The 26,241-nt window shown below is 37.2% G+C and overlaps 1 protein-coding gene across 10 annotated transcripts in view; it reads left to right on the forward strand.

The window, feature by feature from the left end:
* The window catches only part of si:ch211-266k8.4 (TBC1 domain family member whacked), a 71,203-nt gene that overhangs the window by 26,404 nt on the left and 18,558 nt on the right, over positions 1-26,241 (forward strand). For 8 of the 10 annotated variants that reach the window (XM_047382743.1, XM_047382711.1, XM_047382670.1 and 5 more), the window contains one exon: positions 21,717-21,814. The exons of the other annotated variants lie outside the window; for them this stretch is intronic. The gene's annotated coding sequence lies outside the window, so the exon portion shown is untranslated. The remainder of the gene's footprint in view (positions 1-21,716; positions 21,815-26,241) is intronic. 10 annotated transcript variants of the gene reach the window in all.

A 26,241-nucleotide genomic window follows, 5' to 3' on the forward strand; every position in this document is an offset into this window, starting at 1 on the left:
AGCCTCAGTGCAGTGACTCAGCTTTAATTTCAATCAGTAACCCCAAACAACCTTCCACAGCAACTGCTGCATAATTAAGATACTTTTTTCTGTTTACAGATTGTGCATTATTTATTTGCTTTTATTATAGATGTGCAGTGTGATTGATGGGTTAATTGTAGCGACTTGATGACCTGACAGCAGGGCTATTGCTGAAATGCTAATGAAACATCACTAACAAGTAAGCTAACTAGTCTTGATTAGAAAAGCCAGGAAAATATACATGAAAGACTTTTTCTTTTATCGTAATTAGGCTCTTTTCTTGTCTCTTCACACTCTTTTCTGTAAGCTAGTAGTCATTAATGCTCAGATTGGTGTGAGCAAAAGACATCTGTTTTGCAAGGCTAATTATGAAGTCATTAAAATCTAAAACCTGTTCGGTGCTTTGTTTCCTTATGAGTAGAGTTACATCACCGAACCAGAAACACTGAAAGAAAAGGCAGACGATAGACAGGAAACTCACTAATCCAACTTAAGTTTCAGTTTAAAATTGAAAAGCACTTCATCTGTTTGTGTAATTTTCTTAAGTCAAGTCAAGTTTATTTATATAGTGCTTTTCAGCAACAAGGTACTCAAGGCGCTGTACATAAGGAAAAACATTACAATGATACGGAAAATCAAACAACAGAGGTAATTAAAAAAATAAAGAGAATAGAATGATAGATAAAAAAACAAAAGGAAACTGGACTGAAAACTTAACTAATAATGTTTAGATAACACATTCAAAGGCCACTCTAAACAAATAAGTTTTTAATCTTGATTTAAAGCAACTCGGTTTCGGCACATTTACAGTTTTCTGGGAGTTAAGGGGGATAAAGTGTTCTTTCTTTAAAAAGGTAGCTGGAATCATTTATTTTTTTATAGTCAGTGGGAATTTATTTCATTGGTTTTGTTTGCTGAAGAGGAACATTGTGTGTTGATAAACATTTTGAATAATACAAATGTAAATACACCCAGTTACAGCCATGATCGATTTCCAATATATCACGAAATCAAAATACATAAGATAATGTTGTGGTACATACATCTTAGGATCCAGTCAATCAAATTGAAGCCAACACAAAAGTGAAACAAGTGCATCTCATTAAATTAGAATATTTATTTCAGTAATGTAGTTCAAAAAGTGAAACATTTTATTTAGATTCATTACACACAGAGTGATATATTTCAGTTTATTTCTGTTCATTTTGATTATGGCTTGCAGTTAATGAAAACTCAAAATTAAGTTTCTTTGAAATTTAGAGAAGATGCAGTTCTTTGTCTCACAGATCAAACTGGTTTGGCTTCAAGAGGGCAAATGTCTGACAAACCAGTCCATTCTGCCGACTGTGTGCAAAAGTGTTTTCCGTAAAGGACGGCCCCACAAGGAACCAATTTCACCTTCTCTGAACTGAGCAACTACTCTGTTACTGTTGGCAGTATGTGTAATATCCTACTTTCAGGACAATCTTACAGTCTTTAAGTTTCAAAAACAGAACAAAATTACTAATTACCTTTTAATTTTCCGTTGCCATGAGAGCCAGAGCTGGAACTTATTGGTGAAATTCTGTTGTTTTAGACTGCCTGTATAGCAAAAATCAACTGACTTTGGTCTAGTTTCCATCAAATACTGGAAATAAATTTACTTTGAATAGTAATTTAAGTAGAATGCATCTGATTTAAAACTATATTCTCTTTTGCCTTTGTTAATAGTGAAAATGCACTATTCTACATAAACGAACATGTTAATTTTTTAACCAAATAAAATTAAGCCAGTTAACTGGCATTTATTCTCACTGCTGAAAAATGTCGGTGATTCATCAAAGATTGTTTGCTGAACCCTTCATGACAATATGAAAAAAAACAAAAAACTTTTATTTAGCAATATGGGTTATCACAACAGAATCTAAAAATATTTTGACAGAATTTCTTTTGTCTATATGTGATACCCTTACTTAGTTTTAATGGAAATTGGCTCAACTCTCACTCTCATGCAGTTTGTTCATGATTTTAGTCAAATTATTAATAATTTGCCTTTCTTTGAAGCTTGAGATCTGTTTCCGAATGGTTGAAGTATTTCTAGTGTTCCTGGATGCAAATTTGCAGCAGGACAGCAATATGCGGCTCCAAAAACACTGTTAGCTCACATTTTCCAGCGCTCTGTCTTTTTTAATCATTTAACCCCTAATTTGTTTTCTGATAGAAGATTTCTTTCTTAAAGTTATAGTGTTGACATTTTGTTCTTTATGTTTAAACCCATAGATTAAATAGGTCTGATTCAATTTTCGGCTCTACTGCGAATATAATTAAACCTTGTTTGAAAGAAAATTGTCATTTATGTTCAATAAACCCAATTAGAGCCTTTTTAAGCACTTTGGTACTTTGGTAGAGGAAGATGCATTTACAATCAGTAAACTGTACCTTTTAGGACTTTTTTTCCCATCTCGCTGTTGGCAGTTCATTGACCTCTGGCCATCTGTTTGCCTCCCTCGGACTCACTGCACTACTTTATGTATATTAAAAACTTGGTGCATTTTTGTGTGTGTGTTAGTGTGGGTCCCCGGACTGCATCAGTATCCATCTAGAATCACTTAGTGAACAGTCTTTATGGTCCCTTTCCTCTCTGGGTTATGATAAATGATTCAGGCTTAGAATAATAAGCTCACCACACCGTGTTTTTGTGGAGAGAACAGTTTTCAGAAGTAAAATAAAGTTATATTTCTCGAGTTTTAAATTAATATCTGGGTCATCTTGACTAACTTACACCAGTGTTGAAACTGGATTGCATTCGTTAGTTCTGCAGAAATGTGACCTTTTGAACTTCTGTGGGCCTATAGATGACCCTCAGACTGGCCCTGCTTTCTAGAAAGCCTAGCTGTAATCCCCCTCTTTCCAGTAGCATTTGTTTCTGCTAGTTAAGGTGGAATGCCACTTGCTTAATCAGCCTTTAGGGCTCACCCACTCCTATTATTAGACAAAATCATGTAAGCAGGACCTTTGCCCTTTAATTTCATTTATTGTGACGTGCATGCACCAGCTTCCTTTAGCTTATTTAGCTTTTGTTACATATAACACAACGAGGAGTCTTCCAGACTTTAAACTACTGAAACAGAAACTCTCTAAAGCTTTTTTCGCAGAAAGAAAAGGAGTGTCTGGGCCAGTCCACTGCCCCATAGACCCCCAGAGATTCTGAGCGTCCAATGGGCGGGACAAAGCCCAGCATTTTTGCTTCGCTACTGAACTCATTGTTTAAAGCACTGTGAAGCTGCGGGAATGAGTGAGAGGAAAGCCGCGTCGTTACCAGTGATAAGAAGCTGATTCTGAACAACAGTTGAGCGTATTGTAGCGCATATTTAGTCAATGACATGTACACACGACAGTATATATTTGATCACTTATTTTTTGGAATGGGTTAGGATACTCAAGACACTGCATGTTATAGATGGGTCCATGTTTAAGCACACCCTACAACACTATTTTTGCAGAATCCTGTTAATCAGCATCCATTTGAATTAGATGTGTTGAAGCAGGAAAACAGAAAATATTCAGGACTGTGTGCCCTTAATGTTTCCCTTGACTAAAGCCACCTGAACTCTGACTGAGTAATTCATGCTACGCATATTTGAAATCTGTGGAAATATATTAAATTTGCTTTTATCCTCTTACAAGTCTGGGTTAATAGGGAAAAAATAAAAGCAAATAGGACAAAATTGTTCAGGTTTTAGACATCAGTCAGTCAGTCATTTTCTACCGCTTATTCCATAGTGGGTCGCGGAGAAGCTGGTACCTATCTCCAGCAGTCTATGGGCAAGAGGCTGGGTACACCCTGGACAGGTCACCAATCCATTGCAGGGCAACACACAAACAACCATGCACACACTCATTCATACACCTAAGGGCAATTTAGAGTGACCAATTAACCTAACAGGCATGTCTTTGGACTTTTCTTTTAGACATCATTACTTATTTAATTTTACACTGGATAAAATTAAATAAGAATTAAAAAAATGCTTCTTTGTTCTGTTCACTTTTTTCATTGATGTACATCCAAATGGCCCTCTTTATCTTCAATGTTCCACCTCAAAACTTAAGTCTACCATTTTAGCCTTTAGTATTTTGAATTTCTGTTTAAGAATGTCCAACCTTTGATAAAACAAGGCTGTACATTAAAACGGGGTTTTAAACTGGACCTGTGGTTCTTAAGCAATGCATGAGCTGCAGTTCTTTGGAGAAGTATTGATTCCCTTTGAAATTCTCCACATTTGTTTGTTACAAGCACAAACGTTACTGTATTTAATTTGAAGTTTATAGTTAGTCTATCAAAAAACAAAATAACTAAGAAAATGGAAAGTTTATTTTTAAAGTATTTACTAATACAAATCTGAAAAGTGTAATATGCATTTTGATTCAGCTGTCTGGGTAAATGCTTTGTAGACTGACATTTCTTTATGATTACAACTCCAGGTCTATTGTTGGATATTTCTACCAGCTTTGCACATTGAGAGACTGAAACTTTGCCCATTATTCTTTGCAAACATCTGAATCAAGTGTCTATGAATATTAATCTTAAAGTCTTCACACAAATTGCGAATTTCATTTAGGTGTGGACTTTGATTGGCCTATTTTAAGTACATAAATATATGACTGTACATTCAGTCATGCTGTTAAAAAAATAAACCTTCACCCCAGCCTCAAGTCTTTTGGAGCCTCTAACAGGTTTTCTTTCAAGATTGCTCTAAATCAGCTTCATCTATTCCCCAATTAACTCTGACCAGCCTTCTACTCTTTAGTTAGGAACATCATCCCTACTGCTTGATACTGCCACCACCATATGTGTACATGGTGATTTGCGAGGAGAGTTTTCCTCCACGCAGCATTTTGCATGTTGGCCGGAAAGCTACTTATTTTTCCATATGTTTGGCATGTCCCCTAAATCATTTGTGGCTATCTTTAAACAGGACTTCTTATAGCTTTCTTTCAACACTTGCCTTTTGTTTGCCACTCAGATGTCCTACAAACCACCTGAGCTGTAGATCCCCGCAGCTCTTTCAGAGCATACATGGGCCTCTTGGCTGCTTCTCTTATTGTTCTCCTTGCCTGGCTCGTCAGTTTAGTAGGACTGTCTTGTCTTAATAGAGCTGTAGTTCTCCCATAATTTATTCATTTTCAAATGATTTAACAGTGCTCTGCCAGATGAGTACAGGAAGGTTAATACAAATGCACTTAACATATTTAGATTTGTTTTCCTAATAAAGTAAATAAAACCATTTATATTTTCCTGACTGATTTACAATTATATGCTACTTCGTTGGTCTATCACTGACAATAAATAAATACAGTCAATCTTGATAAAAAGCTGCAAAATAGCACCTTACAATACTGTAGAATGTAGTGATAGTAAAAACCTAATTTCTGTACAAACATATTGAACGCATTGAACTTTAATGTCTGGAATGTTACAAAAATTTAGTCTGGAAAAGGATTTTGAAATGGAAATGTGTTGGTATCCTGTAAAAGTAACCATTGCTCTATACAGAATTTCATGCCAACAAATCAGTAACTGCATTACAATGGTAATGTTTTTCTCCAAGATTTCACAATAACCCAGACTTCATATAAACTGTGTAGGAAAATTGTTTTCTTGCTGTTTTGTCATACTGACTGATTACTTGTCAACACCTGGATTTTGCTCCATCTTATATTAAAACAGAAGAATTTTAATAAACTTTTCATGAGAACATCTTGTACATATGTATACCATCATAAAATCTGTGCTGAACTGAGTTTAGAAGTTTATCTTGTATGTGATAAACGTCTCTGCAAATAAGCATTCCCCCATTTTACTTGACAAATCATGAATAATTATGCCTCTTACGAGTTTACAAATTAGTCTTTGGGTCTAGTCGAGTCTAGTCTGTGGGATTTTACCTGCAGTGGATGTTTCTCAGTTATTAGGTCTGATTGGTGAAACATTGTCTTAATGTGAAATCTTTTTTTTTTTTTTTAGAAAATGCCTTTGTCAGAAAATAAGTGTGTATAAATGAAACAGGAAGCTTATATTCTGTTCCTCTCTCCTTTCACTCAGTGGGTTACGAGTAGGGTTAGTTCTTTGTTTTGTGGATAAATGTGTTTGTTGATGACATTAGAACCCACAGTTGGGGTAGGAGATACAAGAATAAAAAAGGAAAAAGTCATCTGGGTTAGATCCTGAAAGATATCCTGCCAGTCTGGTGTCATTTTTGAATAGATGTTGACATCGCCAGCTTTCCTTGTGAGCACCAATACATTTCTCTTTGCCATTTTTCCTCTCCTGCTGTTACACCCTGTAGCTGTCCTGGAGTTTTGCCTTGTAACTGATGCAAAGCGAGGCTGTGTGTGTGAGTGGATGAAAAACAACAAAGGTATATACTTGTAATGTGAAAAAAGAGGGGAATGTGCTATCTTAAAGATTAATGAATTATCTAAATTGTATCTACGTTAATAAAATCTAGAGCTTCATATTTCAGAGAGCATTTGATGATTTGCTTAAATGCAAATGTGGGTCAGATTTTACTTGCTAAATAATGTAAGACTTCACTCTTACAGCATTTTCTATATAAAATATGTGGAGATATTAAAGGTGAGCATTGGCAGGGAGAAACATTTATGTGGAACAACAATGTGAACAGTAAATGGGCAAAGTTTGACTGTACAATGTTGTCCTGTCAACTTGTAAATTTTCTGGACCTCAATGTCATCTTTAATGGATGAAACCCTTCTCTAGCCCTGTCAATTTTCTTCCAACCTCTGTTTCTAATTCAATTCGCAAATGCCTTATTTATCCCAAAGGTAAATTAAATGTTGTTGTAGCTCATATTATGCAGATTTCTTCAAAGAGTTGTTGTAGATACTGATGGCTGTGGGCAGAAAGGATCTCCTGTAGCGGTCTGTCTTACAGCGGATCTGCAGAAGCCTCTGACTGAAGACACTCTGTTGTTGAATGACCGTCTGATGAAAAGGATGATCAGGGTTGTCTGTAATGTCCTTAATTTGATAAAAAATCTCTCAAGCTTCTTCCTGTACAGCTCCTTGCTGCCTAAGATCTTGACTTTAGATTGCTTCTGTGTACTCCTCAATAATTTCCTGTCTCCCTCCCTAAAGTGTCTTTTTTTTTTCTTGTTTAGCAGTTTTTTTTTTCATGTCACTGGTGAACCAAGGTTTGTGATTGGGGAAGCATCCCACTGTGTTGATGGGGATGGTGTTATCCACACAGAAGTTTATATAGTTGGTCACACACTGAGTCATGGCACTGATATGTGCCTGGCACAGAGCCTTTTAGCTTCCTGTGACCATATTCTCACAGTTCTTTACATTCCTGGCTGCCACTGAACAAGGGGTTTGTGTTTATGAGAAGAGAAAGATGAGATTAAAAACTGATTTGTCTAGAGGGAGGTCTTGCTTTAGAAATGTATGAATCCTTGGCATTGTATAAAACAAATCCAGCATTTTGTTTTCTCTATAAGGCAGATGACAAACTGTTGAAACGTTGCAAGTGTAGCAGTGAGTGAAGCATGATTATAATCTCCAGTTATTGCCACAAACACATTGGGGTAGTGTTTCTGTATCTTAGCAACTGAGCTGATGAGATCACATGCAGTGTTGCCAAGAGCAGTTGATAGATTGTAAGGGGTTGCCAAAGTAACATTGATGAGCTCTCTTGATAAATAACATGGAGGAAAACGTACTACTAACAGTTCAACATCCAGCCTGCAGAGATGACAGTTCTCAGTAACATGTCAAGCATCTGTTGATCACAAGTTCTGCTAATCCACCTCTTTTGCTTTCACTGCTCCTCTTTAAATGTCTGCTCATATGATCAGAAAGCATGGCAGAGAGAGACGCTGGAGTCGGGTGTGACCCTGCAATCAGGTCTCAGTAAAACACATAATACTGCATTCCTGATACTCTGGCTGAGTCCTTGTTATGGCTTGGAGTTCATCCAACTTGTTTTCTAACAACCTCACATTGCCCTTCATAATTGATGGAAGAGATGTTTTGAATTTCCTCCTTCTCTTTCCTCTTGGCTCCTGCTCTGCATCCACAGTGCCTCCTTTTCAACTCATCTGGGATTTGGGTCTGTAGTTGAATTATTATTTGAGCATTTGAGATGTTAATTGGCTGCTCATTAAGTTGACATTAAGATGTACTGCTCCTGCAAGAATTCTGAATTCCTCAAACAGTCTGAATTACTTATGTCCCTGAACCAAATTACAAACTGGTTAAAACCTTACTCTTCACCTTACCTAAAGTGTCTGATTGAAAGGAAGAGCAAATCCTATTTACTAACATTACCAGAAGTATTGTATTGTTAATATATTATTAAAGTAATTAATATTAATCTCAAAGATCATGTTTTCTGTGGGTCATCCACCTATTTGATACCATGGAGAGATGGGGTCATTCCAATTATATTTTTTTTAAATTAATAAAATAAAACATTTTCAGAAAAAATTATGACTTCAGGGACAATGTTGCATGGGTGGTCTCTATCCTAGAGTATTTTTACATCATCAGCCAACACAGTGCCCACACATTTTGGCACCACAGACATCCCATACCGTCCAAGTAAAGTCACGGGTCACTGGTGTTCAAGTCAAGTTCCAAGTATTTAGTGATTTTTTTACAAGTAGAGTCAAGTTTTCAAGTAGAGTAGAGTTTTTGTGACTAGAGTCTGGCTTGATTTATAGTCACCTAACTCCAGTCCTAACATCTGCAAATTGCAAGATTAATTTAGGTCATCACCCAGCCCTAACTGCCTGTTACTTTGCTAACGCTACATTTAGAGAGACCAATCCATTACTAAAACTGTTCAAGTTTCTCTTTTTTTGTATACTGTTTTTACTATATTGGCTGACTTTGAAATCCTTTTAATGCTTAAAAAATTGGCCCTCTTTCAGGATTTGGTGTATTGCAAAGCACCATTTAGATCTTATGTCTCGCAGTGTGGGTGGTATTTCATAGTTTTGGTCTGGTTTTGTTTCACTTTTTTCTTATATTGTATTTTGCACTTCAATTTAAAGAGAGATTGAAGAGAGACTAAAAATAAACTGACTTTGCCAAAGGCCTTCAAGCACATGTTAGCAATAGATTTGGTCTGGCTATGAAAAACTATTTAGTGCCAAGGCCAATTATTATTCATTCATTCATCTTCTATACCGCTTATTCCGTAGTGGGTCACGGGGGGAGCAGGTGCCTATCTCCAGCAGTCTACGGGCGAGAGGCGGAGTACATCCTGGACAGGTCACCAATCCATCACAGGGCAACACAGAGAAATACAGGACAAACAACCATGCACACACTCATTCACACCTAAGGGCAATTTAGAAAGACCATGATTTTGGACTGTGGGAGGAAGCCGAAGTACCTGGAGAGAACCCACACATGCAGGAGGAGAACATGCAAACTCCATGCAGAAAGACCCCCAGCCCGGGGTCGAACCCAGGACCTTCTTGCTGCAAGGCAACAGTGCTACCAACTGTGCCTCTGTGCAGGCCAAATATTATAAAGTTTTTAATTTTTGTCAAAACTACCAAGTTGGAGCACCACATGATTATTTGGAAATAATAGCCAGACAACTTTCAGTCTCTGTCAGTAATTGTTTTAGGAATATCTCCCTGGTGAGGTGTGGTATTATAAAACAATAGGTGAGTTGATTTTGCACACTAGCATTCTTAAATGGCTAGCCCTATACAAGTAAACTGTGCCCAAGACAGTTAAACAAAATACAAAAACCGCAAGGTAACTAGACATAACTAAAGATAAGTTCTTGGGAAATCATTTACTAGCTGTATGAAGTGCAATTTTAAAGATTAATGCATCTTCATTTTATTTCTGCCATCTTTAATACACCTTTGGACACTCTAACGACTGAATCTTTGCATGAGGCATTAGTTTGTGTCTCTCTTCTTCTCCTCATGCACCTTCTACTGTAAATACTTAGTATTTCCAAGCACCATTTAATACCACCCTCCTTAGGGAGCTTCTCCTGTCTGTTATTTTTACGCAAGCGGTGCAGACAAAACAAAGCACGGCAATCATTTAGCTGCTGTCTACTGTCTGATTAATGAGAACATACGGTCTGTGAGATGAAATGTTGATCCCCTTGAGGACTGAAGTATTATTACAAACTGCTGTGACAAGTGAGTGTGGGTGGAAGTATTTTTACATAATCCTTTTGTGTTTGCACTCAGGAAAAGAGAGAACATGTTAATGAAAACTGTGCAAACAAAGTAGTTTTAAATAAAGCAATTTTACATAGTTTTATGTTTAAGACCAGAGATTAAGTAATGTCACAGTACTTGTACTCAAATATTTTTTAGTAGCTTATTTAATATCGAAGTCACACAAGTCTAAAAAAGGTTTTACCGATGCCCTTTTCTATTGTTTTCTTTTACATGGATAAATATACCATGTGATTTTGTTGTTTTAGTGAAATTTAAGAAGTTGTCATTTTATTTAGACCCTTTAATAGAGTCTGTAATAGTTATAATTGGATTTAAGGGTTTAAGATTAATTCTCTACTGTTGTGTTGTATTGCTTGATAAACACCAGTTGTTTATTCTGGCTCTTATAGAGCAACTCATATTAACAGAGATGATGCTTTAATTCATATTTACAGAAATCATGGACTCTAAATATACTAATGAAATCCTGTATAACACATGCTAGCGATATGGTAAGACAGATTTGACTTGACAAGAAATATGGTGTTGTAATATAGTGAGATACCGTCCCAGTATTTCATTATGTCCCTATTTTACATTTGAGAGGAATCATACAGATTTAACATTAAATATTTGGTGTTTGAAATAGACCTGCGTCCCATTTTAGCAAAACATGATTGTCACGGCAGTCATGACGACTCACTTGTGTGGAAAACATTAGTTAACACCATTGTAGCCTTTAAAATCTAATTTCTAAAACTATTTCATTATGTAGCTGTAAATTTTCTAACCCTGTTTCATGAATAGGTAAAGACGTTTGTTTTTGTATCTTAATAAGTGAATTTCTGTGCGGCTCTTGAACATGTATCAAATACCTATGTCATGCAATAAAATGCAAATTAATTACTTAAGAAATGACAAACTTTAGTCACTTTTTACTTAGTTTTCTTCCCCCATCTCGCTTTCTCTCCAAGCCAGTTGTGTGTTGGGTCTGGAAATCGCCATTCTCTCATTCATAATCTATGGCTACATTATTCCCTGTTTTCACCTATCTTTGTGTTTCCCTTTGTTTGCTTACTTTTTGTCTTTTTCTGTTCTTTATAATTACAGGCCATTTAGGTGGTCTTTTGGCACAAAGAAGACATCAAATCTTTAGAATAAGCCAAGACATTAATGTTGAGACATACTTGTATACTGATACCACTTACATACTGTATCATTGTTTAGTCTGTTTCATAGATTGTTATTTTAACCTGTGTAGCTTTAGGGAGATTTGACGAGGCCTGCTGAGTGGAGAAATGTATAACCAACTTTGATGTTCATGGTGAGCCAGATAGATAAAATTACTAAATGCCCACACTTCCAGCCCACATGTTGGTATTTAAAAAAATAAATAAAACAAACAAAAAAAAAACATTAAGATAGAGGGCGGCTTTTGTTCTGTAATCCAGCGTGCAGTACTACTTTCTTGTTTGGGACTTAATGGGCACAAAGCTCCACTGAGTCACATGCCTTTTTCAATATTGTAAAGGCCTATTATATCACAAATAAAATTTGTCGAGGGTTTCAAAACCAATATGATCCATTGGGGTAAAAAGGAAAAATAAATGTGTACTGTATGAAATGTTTTATTGACAATGTTCATGAGCCAAATTTTGTTAAATTTAAAACAAAGAAAACCTAAGTTTTACAAGAGAGAAATTTATGTAAAACACACACACAGATTTCAGTTAAGTAGCATAAAATAACTGTTAAAAGGCCTTGAACAATAAAACTAAAACTAATGTAATTGTGGCTTAAAAGTCTGGACGAGGACACCAGGTCATCTTACCATCATGTACCCTGAACAGGATTGGTTGGTAAGAAAAATCGGTTTTAAGGTATTTTACATTTTTACCAGGGATGCCAATATTTGTGGTAAGTGTGGAAAAGATCTAGAAAGAGTTTAATAGGAGGGCTCCACATTTTGACATAAACTGCCGATTATTTTTTAATCACTTGGGGCTGTCAGGTTTGTAAAATGTCTTTGTGAAACAGTATTCAGTCACAGGTAATGTGTTTTGGCTGCAAAGTGTGTAAAGAGCCTTGCTTGTGACACATATAGACCAATGTTTGACAAATAATGAAGTCTCCATCAGTATTGAAATGATAATGTATTTTTTAAGAATGTCCAGATCCGATTCCAAGTAGCCTATAACTTTAGGTGCAGCAGACCGGAACTTCAATAGTGATCAGATCCCCTAGAGTGATAGCCTGTGACTTGCGTGGCCACATTTTGCATACCCAGTGTTTAACATATGACAGCATATGTTTGTGTATTGGTTACAAAACTGTGTAAAAGGCTTTTATCTAACAAATCAAACAAGCAATATGTTTTTTGTCCTCTGAAGTTCACAGTATAAAAGCTTGTTTTGAACATACAGTATTGCTTGTAGCCTGCAGTAGCTTTACCCTACTTAGAGTGATGGGCGACAGTGTTAAATTTTTCACACCATAATTAAATTTTTTTTTATTTTTGCACTTTTAAATGCATCCAATTAGCTGAACAGTTAGACTGTCTTAGCCTTCTTTCAAACAGATGATCGGAAGGCTACAGCAACAGGTGGGTCAACATTTATTTTACGCTATGCTCTATACAGTCCATAAAAACTCTAGTCACTTTCTTTGGCATCTCATTAAAAAGACTTTAAGGACAGGAATGAAACCGCTTTAGTTTTTATAACTATGGTAAAACTTGATATGAATAAATGAAGGAGGTTTCTATGTGTTTTTAATATAGGAAGTAGGCTACATCAGCATAATCCGTGTATTCTGCTTTGTTTCTTTAACATCTTGTTTTTTTTTTTTTGGCCATTTCCTTTCTTTCTGCATCTCATCACTTTGTCTCACTTTTTACTTCTCTATCTTCTCCTTTTTCTTTCCAGTTGTAAAAGGTTTAACGGGTCGTGTTTTCTCTCCACAATCTGCTGATGTAGTGATGTGATGACTGCAAGCGGAGTCATGTCCAAGACTAAAACAACAAACAGAACCTATCCTGGTCTTATTTTCACCCCTTCCTCTGTGATAAGGAAATCTAGAACTTATGGCCTTTGATTTAACGTTGCTAAAACCTCAACAGATGACTCGTGTTCTGTTAGATTTGCTAATAGCACAATTTGGTTTATGCTTTATACTTAAAAATAATTTTGTAAAGGTCTTTTGATATATTTTTAGCTTTACTAAATAGCTTTTAGCCCTAACATTTCTCAGTATTTGATACAAATTAAGGTAGACATTACAAACCTGGACACCTCCCTTGGGAAGTCTTCCAGGCACGCCCCACCGGGAGGAGCCCCAGGGGACGGCCTAAGACACGCTGGAGGGACTATGTCTCTCGGCTGGCCTGGGAACGCCTTGGGCTGGAGGAGGTGTCTGGGGAGAGGGAAGTGTGGGTGTGTCTACTGAGTCTGTTGCCCCCGCGACCCGTACTGGATATAGTGGAAGATGACAAGTACGATTACAAATCAGCAGAAACTCTGACCCCTATGACATCTCTGAGTGAAACTGCTTGTGAATCTTACACTGACTGACATGTTCTCACAACTGAGTGACTTGCTGAATGAATTATTACATTCCTCAAGCACCCTCCCATACTCGAGAAAAATTAAAGGGGGATTCCTTGATGGTGAGCTATCCTGGTCAAATCATCCCCACACCGTGACACTCCCAATTCCGTGCTTCACAGTTGGTATGATGTTCTTTTCTTACAATGGTTCATTTGGTCTCTGCCAAACATGTCATCTTTTCTGGTGTCCAGATGATGCAATTTTTGACACTTTTGTTCAAATAAATTTTTTTCAGAAATCCTGGCAAATTTACTTAGGCCTTCATGTTTTCCTTAAAGAGCAAAGCTTTCCTCCTTGAACACCTCACAAGGAAGTTAAAGTTGCATCATTCTGTTGTATAGGCATGCACTTTCATATCAACAGTTGCAAGAGCCCACTGTAGGTCCTGTGATGACATTTTAGGGTTTTTGGAGACTTCTTTTAGCCTATTGTGGTCTACTCTAAGAGTGAACTTAAACAGCCAAACCTGAATATATTGGCAGTTGTTTGAAAGTCCTCCACTTGTAGACTATTTTCTCATATTTTCAGTCCCTTACAAATGGGTCCATTGACTGTTAAACATGATTATTACAAAAAAAGTTTGAATTTTGCCTAGCTTAACCCTGAAATGCACTCTTAAGTACTTTTGTGCTTTATTTCTTCTGTCTTGTATTTATCTAAGATAGCTTTTTGAATTAACTGTTCTGTTGGTGTAACTATAGTAAGAGTTTCAATTTTGTCTATCATACTTGAGATCTCCGAACTCTGAATGTGACCCATGTTATGTTGTTTTAGTTACGGTGAGGCAGGGGTAAGAGAAATAGTCTTGATGTTCTCCTCTTCTTTCAAACAATTTCCAGTCTGCATTCCTTTCTCCCTCTCTCCATAAATGATCAGCGCTGTTGAGCAGTGTCAGTGAATTCCCAGGCTACAGGATCTGCTGAGCCCAGGCTTACATCAGAGCTTATTCAAACCAAGTTACAGGTGTCCTGTCCCAGAGGATGTCAGGAGCTACAAAAGCACTAAAACACAACCTTCAAAAGGCTGTGTGTCATCAGCATTAATTCCTGGACATTGAAGAATCAGCACAGTGCTCCGTTATCTGAAACTGACTTTCAGAGAGGAAGAGAGTGTGGGCAGTAAAACACCCGCTGTCATTCAGAGCTACTCATTAAATCCCTGAGTCATAGAGGAAGCTCCAAGTTAAGCTCATTGAGTCTGGCATTTACAACTGTGCATCAATTAGGATTTTACCATGTTTTTATTTATTTATTTTGAGTCGACATATTTGTCTGTGTACATACAGGGGTTGGACAATGAAACTGAAACACCTGGTTTTAGACCACAATAATTTATTAGTATGGTGTAGGGCCTCCTTTTGCGGCCAATACAGCATCAATTTGTCTTGGGAATGACATATACAGGGGTTGGACAATGAAACTGAAACACCAGTCATTTTAGTGTGGGAGGTTTCATGGCTAAATTGGACCAGCCTGGTAGCCAGTCTTCATTGATTGCACATTGCACCAGTAAGAGCACGGTGTGAAGGTTCAATTAGCAGGGTAAGAGCACAGTTTTGCTCAAAATATTGAAATGCACACAACATTATGGGTGACATACCAGAGTTCAAAAGAGGACAAATTGTTGGTGCACGTCTTGCTGGCGCATCTGTGACCAAGACAGCAAGTCTTTGTGATGTATCAAGAGCCACGGTATCCAGGGTAATGTCAGCATACCACCAAGAAGGACAAACCACATCCAACAGGATTAACTGTGGACGCAAGAGGAAGCTGTCTGAAAGGGATGTTCGGGTGCTAACCCGGATTGTATCCAAAAAACATAAAACCACGACTGCCCAAATCACGGCAGAATTAAATGTGCACCTCAATTCTCCGTCGGGAGCTCCAAAGGGTCAATATACACGGCCGGGCTGCTATAGCCAAACCTTTGGTCACTCATGCCAATGCCAAACGTCGGTTTCAATGGTGCAAGGAGCGCAAATCTTGGGCTGTGGACAATGTGAAACATGTATTGTTCTCTGATGAGTCCACCTTTACTGTTTTCCCCACATCCGGGAGAGTTACGGTGTGGAGAAACCCCAAAGAAGCGTACCACCAAGACTGTTGCATGCCCAGAGTGAAGCATGGGGGTGGATCAGTGATGGTTTGGGCTGCCATATCATGGCATTCCCTTGGCCCAATTCTTGTGCTAGATGGGCGCGTCACTGCCAAGGACTACCGAGCCATTCTTGAGGACCATGTGCATCCAATGGTTCAAACATTGCATCCTGAAGGCTGTGCCGTGTATCAGGATGACAATACACCAATACACACAGCAAGACTGGTGAAAGATTGGTTTGATGAACGTGAAAGTGAAGTTGAACATCTCCCATGGCCTGCACAGTCACCAGATCTAAATATTATCAAGCCATTTTGGGGTGTTTTGGAGGAGCGAGTCAGGAAACGCTTTCCTCCACCAGTATCACATAGTGACCTGGCCGCTATCCTGCAAGAAGAATGGCTTAAAATCCTTCTGACCACTGTGCTAAAATTTTAAAATATTTTGAGGCATAACTTTTTTCAATGTTTTTCTTTTCTTTGCAATATATCTGTCCCTGTACATAGTCAGAAACCCACAAACACCAATATTTTAGATCTAAAAATATAAATGCCCAATGTCAAATAGGCTATACAAAAACGCACAATAATTGTGCTTTCTTGCTAACTTTTTTACATTTGTTGATGCTCTCATCGAAGCAAAAGTGGAGAAAATAGTTGAAACAGCTAAAGTAACAATCCCAAACAATTCTATCCAGTTCTTGGGTTTTGCAAGTTTAATCAATTATTTTTTCACCCCAATAATGATTAAAAAAAAAAAAATGATAATTGCACATCCCTATTTTGGATACTTCTAGAATTCAAGCCGTTTCCTTCACTGAAAACTACATTTTGTTAAAGTTTGCTGCAGTTTATCTGTGACTGACTTGGATAGTGCTGCCTCAACAATTTCAAAACATAATGTACCGTAAATCAGAAAACAAAAGGACTTGTATTGGGAAAGCTATTTACATGTGAAAAGAAATCGGTTGCACAACTTGCACTCTAAAGTTATACAGAGGTTGCCTATCATAAAGAAAATAACACTGTTATTGTCAGCACAAAGCAGCAAATGTGTGAAACTGAAGATTTCCATTCGTTAATAAATTTAGAAATAGTAAGCATGTTATTATTCTACTAAAATGGGTTTATGCAAGAGGTTTTTGTCTCAACCATGCTGAAATATTCAACCAGATGCTAAATTTTTATTGACTTTTGCAGCTTTTCAACATTAAATCATATGTTTTTAATGCTGTGTTTTGTAATTTTGTACAATGTTAATCTAAACATTTACTAGCTGTATGAAGGGAATTTTTGAACTCTTGAGACCCTCCTGAATTTATAACAAGCATGATGTGTTAATACTTTAGATTTTTTCTGTAATACTATTTCAATCCGTAACTCATAATCAGGTTAGGTATGTATTTTAAAAGGATGTTTTTCCCTTTAATGGCATTAAATCAGTGCTGCTCAATCTCTCTTGTAACAATTTTTTGATTTAGTGGAGCTGAAGAACCTGTGCAAAAGGACAGCTGTTTGTTTGGAAACACCTATCACATTCCAAATTGGCTGAGTTACAGTGACTGAGCAGGATCCAAGATTAAATCATCTGAAGCATTTCCTTTCATCCTGAGCCAATACCCAATGAGTTATGGTTTTGAATAATGTTTGGATATAATTCAGTGACCTTTGTCACGCCCAAATTCCTTAGAAGAATAATGCAAAAATCTTACTATGAGACCAGATGAGAAGGAAAAAAACAGATTATGTTGTCAGCTTCATGTCATTGTGTAGTGCATAATTAGGTCTGTTACTAATGTTCAAATAAACAAGTCCTACATAAGATTTTCAGATTTTAAACACCACACTTTAGTGTTTAGAGTCATCATAAAATACTTTAGGTTAATTTTGATTTAACATGGTATTGAAACACAACTGCAGTAACAGTTGTGGAGAAAACCCTTTTTTCCTATGCCAAAAAGACAAAGTCTTGTCTTTTTAGTTGAAGACATTTCCATTGCATATTATAAACCTCTTTTTTATCTCATATACACGCAGTAGGCATGGGGTTCTCACAGTATGAAAACCTTGAGTTGTCATGAGGGACACAGAAATTTAAAACAAAATGTAGAACATCTAATAAAAGCAACATCTAATTGCTTTTATTGGAAATAAAAAAGCAATAATTCTTACTTCTGCATGATTTAACCTGCTTTTTCAGTTTTATTAATGTCATGACAATGATTTTTTTTATTTATTTAGATTTCTCTATGTAGGTTAAAGACATTTAATAAACACCCATTAAATTCAGAAATGTTTTTTAAATAATTATGCTTATTGGACAGAATATTAGGAATCTTGTGAATCTTTCTGTGTTTTTAATTGGAAATATATCCAAATAACAAGCAAACAAAAAGGTCTGTAGCAGTAATATTTTAGCCAGCTGAGCAGCAGTGTGCAGCCACCGATGGTTGAAGGGCAGCATGCTTCTCCATGTTCCATACACCTGGAGAGAACCGATCAGTCCTGCACTTTCTGTAGAATCTCATTTAAAAGGATTTTTTAGTTAGATACTTTTTTTGAAAGAGCCAAAACCTGCAAAACACCTGAAAACTGAAAATGTGCCACGAGTAGTTGAAAATCAAATCTCTCTTTACTGTTTCTACCAGGCTTTAATGATGTTGGTAGAGCTAATCACATTTTAGTACTGAAAAAAACATGTTCAGAGTAAAGTTAATCAAAAACTACGTGTTGCGGTTTATATTTTGGAATCAATTATCTTGCTCTCTGAATCTTTATATATAATATTTCAACTTCTTATCCTCTCTGCCACAGTATTTCTGACCAAAAACTGGCTTTGTGCGATTAACTAAATGGCACAATATGCAGGGCTCAGTACCTTTTAAATTGGACCTGGTAGTCACCTGAAATAAATATAGAGCTTGTCAAGTATAAACCTTTTGCACCATCACTAGTTCCATCAACCTGTAACCCTTGTAAGGATAACCAAGACTTTATATGGATGAGCAGTGTTACATTTAATTCTGTAAGTAAGCTGAATGCAGTTTGTATTGTGGTGAAACAAAGTTGTTTTAATTTTTACTTTGGCTTTAATTCAAGTTGTTTGAAGATGACTGTCTTACTGCTGGGTGGCAACTCTAGTCGGGGCAGAAGTGACGGCACAAGGCTTAGCTTCGACAGTAAATCACTCCTACATAGTCGCACATTCATGCAGGCCTACTTATTACACACTTGAGTCATAAAGAAACTGTGTAGGTGAGCTCACCCGTGTTAATACTTCCTCATTCTGGCTTTATGTCTTCAATGAAAACATACTAAACATATCTATTTTTTTAAGTTTGTGATCATTTTACACAATTTTACTAACACCAAAGCTCAGAAGGGGCTACTGGGTGCTAGTATTGAAAATAAATAAATCTCCTGTTGAGCCTACTATCTTAAAGTTGTAACTTCACTGTAAATTTAATTCTGTTATATTTGTACATTTGTCAGTAGTGGTGAAAAATCTTCTCAGTCCTACTATTCCTAAATTATTTACCCTGTTATATCCTACTGTGGACATTTTAAAGCCCTATGTTTTTATCTTGGTTGATTTTTGGGTGGTTAACTGGAGACATGCTGTGACACGTTAGTGTTTTGAATTCTGCTGTGGAAGGGAACCCCTCCTTAACTGATGTCTGACAGTGATTGAGATAGATCGCAGGGAGGGAAGGAAGGAGACGGAGACATGAGGTAGAGGTTGAGAGCCATGGGCTATAGGAAAATGGAGGCTGTGTCTGGGAAACCGCATTGTTTTAACATCAAAGATGACCCTACTCAAGATTCTGCAAAGACCTTAAATTAGGCCTGTAGACGCTGCACTTTATCTTCTCTTCGATTTGGCAAAAGTGTTACCCTCAAAACCTTTGTTCAGTCACAGATGTGAAAATTAGAGGAGTACGTTATCCCATTTCTCTTGGTTGTGATTTAAACCTACAATCAGTATGCAATACCAAAACACCAATATGCAAATAGATATGCAAAAAAAAATAAAATGGTGGTTCTTGGATGGCATTCAACTCACCAGAGCAACAGTGAGTGTGGAAAAGTGGTAAAGAAACGTTTCCAAGTAGGTTGGAACAGGTGGAGAAAAGTGTCACACCTGTTGTGTGATAAGAGTATCAGTGAGAATGAAAGGAAAGGGTGTACAATATGGTGGTGAGACCAGCAACGTTGAGTGTTTTACAGACTGTGGTACTGAGGAAAACCCAGGAGGCTAAGATAGAGGTGGCACAGATGAAGATGTTGATGTTTACTTGAGTGACTAGGATGGATAGGATCAGGAATGAGTACATCAGAGGCACATCTTGATAGATGTGTTGGAGATAAAGCCAGAGAGGCCAGACTGAGATGGTTTGGACATGTAAAGAGAAGGGATAATGAGTATATTTCTAGAAGGATGCTGGATCTGCCAGACAGGAGGCCTCAAGGAACACCAAAGAGGAGATTTATGGATGGAATGAAAGAGGACATGAAGGTAGTGGGTGTGAGGGAAGATGATGCAGAAGATAGGGTTAGATGGAGACAGATGACTTGCTGTGGCAACCCCTAAAAGGAAAATGCCAAAAGAAAAAGAGGACTTGGATAATAGTCAACTCCAGGGACATAAGACTCCCAACTAAACTTCGGCTCTATTCAGATATCTCACAGAGAATATAATTCACTTTAAAATGATGGGTGAAGCACAGTCACTGGTTTGAGAGGTCATATATTTTACATTTTAGTTTAAATAATTTTATGATCCTTAATATAGAGATCAAGATAGTCTGAGACAAACACGTTTTGAATAAACCGCTTGACTTTGAGAAAGGAAATCATTGTGGTGATGCCCTTCAAGAGAAGTGAATGTAGTTTGCATGATAAAATGACAGCTTTGTGGAAAAAAAACATCCTTGCCAATCTTAAAATTGGGATCACATTAATCGGTTTTAGCTGTGCAGCTGAAAAATGTTGTCTAGACACCCAAGGGCAGTTGTGAAAGAGCTGAACTTGAACAAGACAACTTGTATATCTCACCAGACAGGGAAATATTTTGCCACCAGTGACAACATGCTGTCAGTCTTCTCTTTTGTTGATTTGTTGTTGTGGAATAATTGGTGGCTAATCTCTCCCAAGTATTTTGAAGTTGTATTTTTCTTGCTAATGTAATGTTTGGCTAGTTGGACAGAGTCTCGCAGCAGCAGATGTTCACACTGGACACATTGCCCTAAAGCTAAAGGTCAAAAAGAGATGGAAGCACAGATGAGAAAGCAAGGCAAAAAGAAAATGGGTATATATGGTGCCTGATATCGTCATCGCAATATTTACCATTATTATCACCATTGCCAGATTTTCTATTATTGTGCAGCCCTATGTGAAATGCAACCACATGTCCACACAAAGCTGAACTGTCTCTGCCACCCGCCCCGGCTCAAGCAAACAATAAGACAACACTGAGCGCGTGCCTTCATGGCTAATGTTGCGACTTTTTGGCTACATTCACACTGCAGCTTGCCCCTTAAAAATAAGGTATAAATCTTTTGTTCAAAACGGAGTATCTTTAAATGAGGTCAAGATAAGCTACATTCCCTTAACGTTCCACTTCCTTGACAGCACTTTAAAAAACTGCATCATTCAGTTCAAAGTCCTCAAAAATGTAAGCTCCAATAATGAGCAAGTTTGTTGAAATGTGTTTGTTCACAACACTACTCGGATTCAATAGAAATATTATACTATTCTACTGCTAAAATGTTGTATATTGGTTTTATTTACTGCAGAAAAGTTTGAAAAGCAGCAGGAAACGTGCAGCCAAGTCAGAACAGAAAAGGAGACACAAAATATTTCATCATCTGAATGCGAGAAGCTACTGAAAAAGGTGAGTTAACATCCTTGTGTACATTTACACTTAGCGTATACATTTGTTACATCTCTTATTATGGTTTAAAGTCTGTTATTACACTAATCTACACTTAAGTTTTCTGATGAAAAATAAATCTTCTGTGCTAAGACGAGAAAGGCTTTCAGTGGCACGAAATCAGTTGAGCTTGTCAACAAGTTAAGTTTTATTTTAAAGTTAACAAGTACAAGCCTGCCCACCAGTGCTTTTCAGTCACACTTCTTCTACCAGACAGTTGTTTGTAATGTTTTATCCAAAGTCTTTGTCACCATATTATGGAGAGAATAAAGAGAGGCAGCTGGTAAACATTGATTTTAGAGGCTGCAGGTACTCACAGGTTTCGTCAGGTTCCTTTCAGTGAAACGGTTATTCGTGCCTTTTTTAATCCTGATTGTATTTGCTTGTGTGTAGGTAGATAAAAGTTAATAAAAGTGTCCAGGTAAAAAAAAAAAAAAAAAAAAAGATCATCACTCATCTCCTGAGAAGGTCCTACCACAAAACATCAGTGGTAGCGAGTGTGTGTGCAGTAAAAATATCAGAAAAAGTTGTTGATTGGAAATTCCAGCAGTTTTCCTTTGATCTGTTCTGGCCTGTGATTAATAGGACAAAAACAAAAAACTTGAAAACTTAAAACTCTTAAAATTTTTAGCCTGTAACCTCATCAGCATTTTTCCTGTGCTTTGTTTAGAGTTTGATTCAAAACGACTACATTTAACAAAGAACCTGCAGCGTGTTTTTTTTTTTTTTCATTTAGGCTTAACATCTGTTTTATTTAATTGTCAAATTAAAATAACATTTGTACAAATGACTTTGTGTTCTAGTCCCCAGAAAAAGTCAAAGAAAATTGTTAATTAGTTAAATGCCATGTCCTCATCCTCTGCATGCCTATAACTGGCAATAATGTTGCTAAGACCATCAGTAAATGTTAAAGATATGTTTGTACTCCTTAAGAAGTTGTATTGCCATTCAGCTAAGTTGTTCCATTATTAAACCAGCAGTTGATGACAGACTAGAACTTTTTAATAAATTAGGCCAAAATTAAAATAGGTTTTCATTTTGTTGAGTCTCTAGAAGGGCTATGTACCATCATGTGTATAGTTTGCCCTAAAAAAGTGCTTACACCTTAGAGATTTTTTCAGTTTGCTCTTGTTTTTGTAACACTTTTAAGAAAGGATATTTTCAGAGAAAACCACAGCTATCACTGTCACAGCTCTTCAACCATATAATAACATGATTATTGGGATGCTGCTGTGGTACTTTCAAAGTGCATCACATTTGTGGCTGAGGTAATGAAATTTAGCAAACTATTTGTGTTTTGTTTTTTTCCAATAAAATACTTGGCTAAACAAAGTGATAAAGAGTTTAAAAACGATGGGCAAAAGGTTATAACAGGCCTACAAGATGTTACAGGGATAATATGGGATAATATTCACTCAATTTTGCCTTCATGCCTTCTAAAAATCTAATTCCGATATAAACTAAAATCTAATTTTTTACCCAGTTGATCCTGAGGATGACATGGTCGCAGCGCAACAGTGTGCTATCTGATGATGGATGATTTTTAAAGAAAAATAAATAGATCACAATGCCATCTCAGTACCAAGATTGCTGTTATCAATCAGGATGGGAGAAGAAATACCAGATTTTAGATTCATAGCTTGAAGTGGAGGCACAAATATCCCTCTCAATGAACGGGAGATAAAACGGCAAAGTCCATAACTGTGACAGTGTGCATGAGGGCACTTCCACACAAACATGGACAGTACAAGTGAGTCTTTGTATTCACAGCTTGCCTAAGCAGACTGGTTCTTCCCCCCTGAGTAAATATGGGGAGGTACTGATAACATTCATTTGTGTACAACAAGGACACATTCACACACCAACGTACGTGTACTGTACACCCACACAACTATGTCAGTGTGGGTTGGTCTGTAGTGGAATGATAACTTGATTTGTGAAAATAACTTTTAGCACTGGATTGTCAACATTGTCCCCTGAATCTCGTAGCTAACTGGTGCTTAAGGCTGACTGTTTGGTAAATGACACTGGGATTATTTCTTGGTTAGATTTCCTACTGGCTAGATCCCTAAAACTCAAAAGCGTATTAATGAGCATCTTTTTTTATAGTAGAGAACCTAAAGAAACAAAAATTTACTTTGATAGATAACATATTATTTTGTTTCCAAAATGCAGACACAGTTCCAGGGGGTATGAGTTTATTGACCCGTGTGATACGTGTGGCACAATGTTACCTTTTCAACCCTTTGGGCCTGCAGGGAGTTTATTTTTTTGTTTTGTTCCTTGCTTTAAAAACACAGTATTTGTCATAATCTGCCTGTATCTGGGGTTTTGGGTTTGAGTACTGTTTACTTTCTCTGCACAGCCATGTTCTTCATTTGCTTTACTTCAGTTCATTCATGTTTATTTGGTTCATTTTGGTGTTTAGGTGTTTGTTTCTTCCTGGATTCTTATGTTAGGTGTTTTAGTTTGTATTTTCTCATTGATCTGTTTTCTCCCTCATATTATTTTGATGGTCTCATTGTTTACTTGTTTCTGTTCACTTAGATGTTTTTCTGTTACCTTCGTCTCCCTCTGTTGCCTTCTATCTCCCTGTTCCACCAGCTGTTCCTGATTCTCTCTGATCACCTCCCTTGTTTCTTCGGTCCATTCTCCACTCTCCCTCAGTACTTATACTCCCTCATTGTCATTGTTCCCGACTGGGTCCTCGTGAAAACTACCCTAGCCACAACCCATTTCATGTCCTTAGACCTGCCTGTGTTTTTCCTGTCCTGCATAGGACTGTAAGTTAACCGGTTCTTATTTAAAAGTATTCATCTACTCACCATGCTGCTTTCTGGCTCTTGTCTGCGCTTTGGTCCTGCAAAACCCTCACTCGCAATGACAGTATTAACAAGTTATTGTCAGAGGAAAAGAGATGTTACCTATATGGTTTTTAACTGGCTTCCCCCCCCACCATTAACAAACCAGTTCCAAACCAGATTACATTTATTTTTGTTTTTATTTGTATTTTTGTTAATAAAAGCCTCTTGTGCTGACCCACACTCACCAGTCACTTTATTAGGGACACCTTTGTACTTCAGGGTTGGACCCAAATTTGCCGTTGGAACTGACTTAATTCCTCATAGTGAATATTCAACAAGGGTTCTGAAACATTCCTCAACTCCTCAAAGTGTGCCAACAAAATATACCCCATACCATTACGCTACCACCACCAGACTGAACTGTTGAAACAAGGCTGGATGGATTAATGCTTTCATGTTTACACAACAGTTTGACCCTAGCTTCTGAATGTATCAGCTGAACCAGACACATCAGACCAGGCAGTATTTTTCCAGTCTTTTACTGTCCAATTCTGGTAAGCCTTTGTGAATCATAACCTCAGTTTTCTGTTCTCGGTTGAGAGAAGACCAACCCAGATTTACATAAATCCCATTTCTTCCCTATTCTGATGCTTGGTTTGAGCTTCATCAGGCTGTCTGCACCCTGTGTAGGTGCCTAAATGGATTGGCTTGCTGCCATGTGACTGGTGGATTTGCTGCATGTGTTAACAAGCTATTGAATAGGTGTACCTAATAAAGTGGCCAGGGTATGTGCAGGGTAGTAATATAGTTCTTTAACATCTGCTTTGTGTGGTGTGGTTTTTAGGCCCAGTTTCCTGGAAGGTTATTTTCTTCTCCTCTGGCTTTCCTAGACTTTATTAAAGTGGCTTTTCTTAACGGTAAAGATTTTTGTAGCTCTTAATTTGACCCTGATCCTCAGTGGAGGATTTTAAATGCCTCGAACAAAGCACAAAGTATCAGCCAACTGCTCAATTTAGAGGGCAATGTCTTGAGCTGAAGCCAAAACAGGCTTGAGTGAGTAAATCGCACAAAGTTAGCATGTGATTTAAATCATTTTGACACAACAGGGCTTATCCTTATTATCGAGTTGAAGATTTGGTAACAAGAGGCTTACAATTATAAAACTACAAGTGTTTGAGGATACTTAATCCTAAAAAACAAGTACTTATTAAAAATATTCTAATTATATAATGTTTGTGCCATCTAGCTAAATCTGGTTGTTGTGGGTCCAGTATAATTGTTTTTTTAATGCTATTGATGAATTCATTGCCCAGTTTATTGGTAACAGAATTGACAACATTGTGTTTTTCCTCAACCAATCGGACAAGGCCAGGGACAGAGTAAGATGCTGCATGTGCAGCTGCATTATGAAATCCCACCAATTACCACCTCATTCTCTGAAGGTCTCTGAAACTGCACTTTGACACCTAAGCATGCTATTTTAAGGCTCATCAGTATAGGCTTTATATAGTTATTTTATTACAAACTTGTAAAATGTAGTTGTGACTACCCTTTGGAAAACTCATCCTGTTCTAGAAATTGTCC

The sequence above is a fragment of the Girardinichthys multiradiatus genome, chromosome 2 (assembly GCF_021462225.1).
Source record: "Girardinichthys multiradiatus isolate DD_20200921_A chromosome 2, DD_fGirMul_XY1, whole genome shotgun sequence".
NCBI classification, from domain to species: domain Eukaryota; kingdom Metazoa; phylum Chordata; class Actinopteri; order Cyprinodontiformes; family Goodeidae; genus Girardinichthys; species Girardinichthys multiradiatus.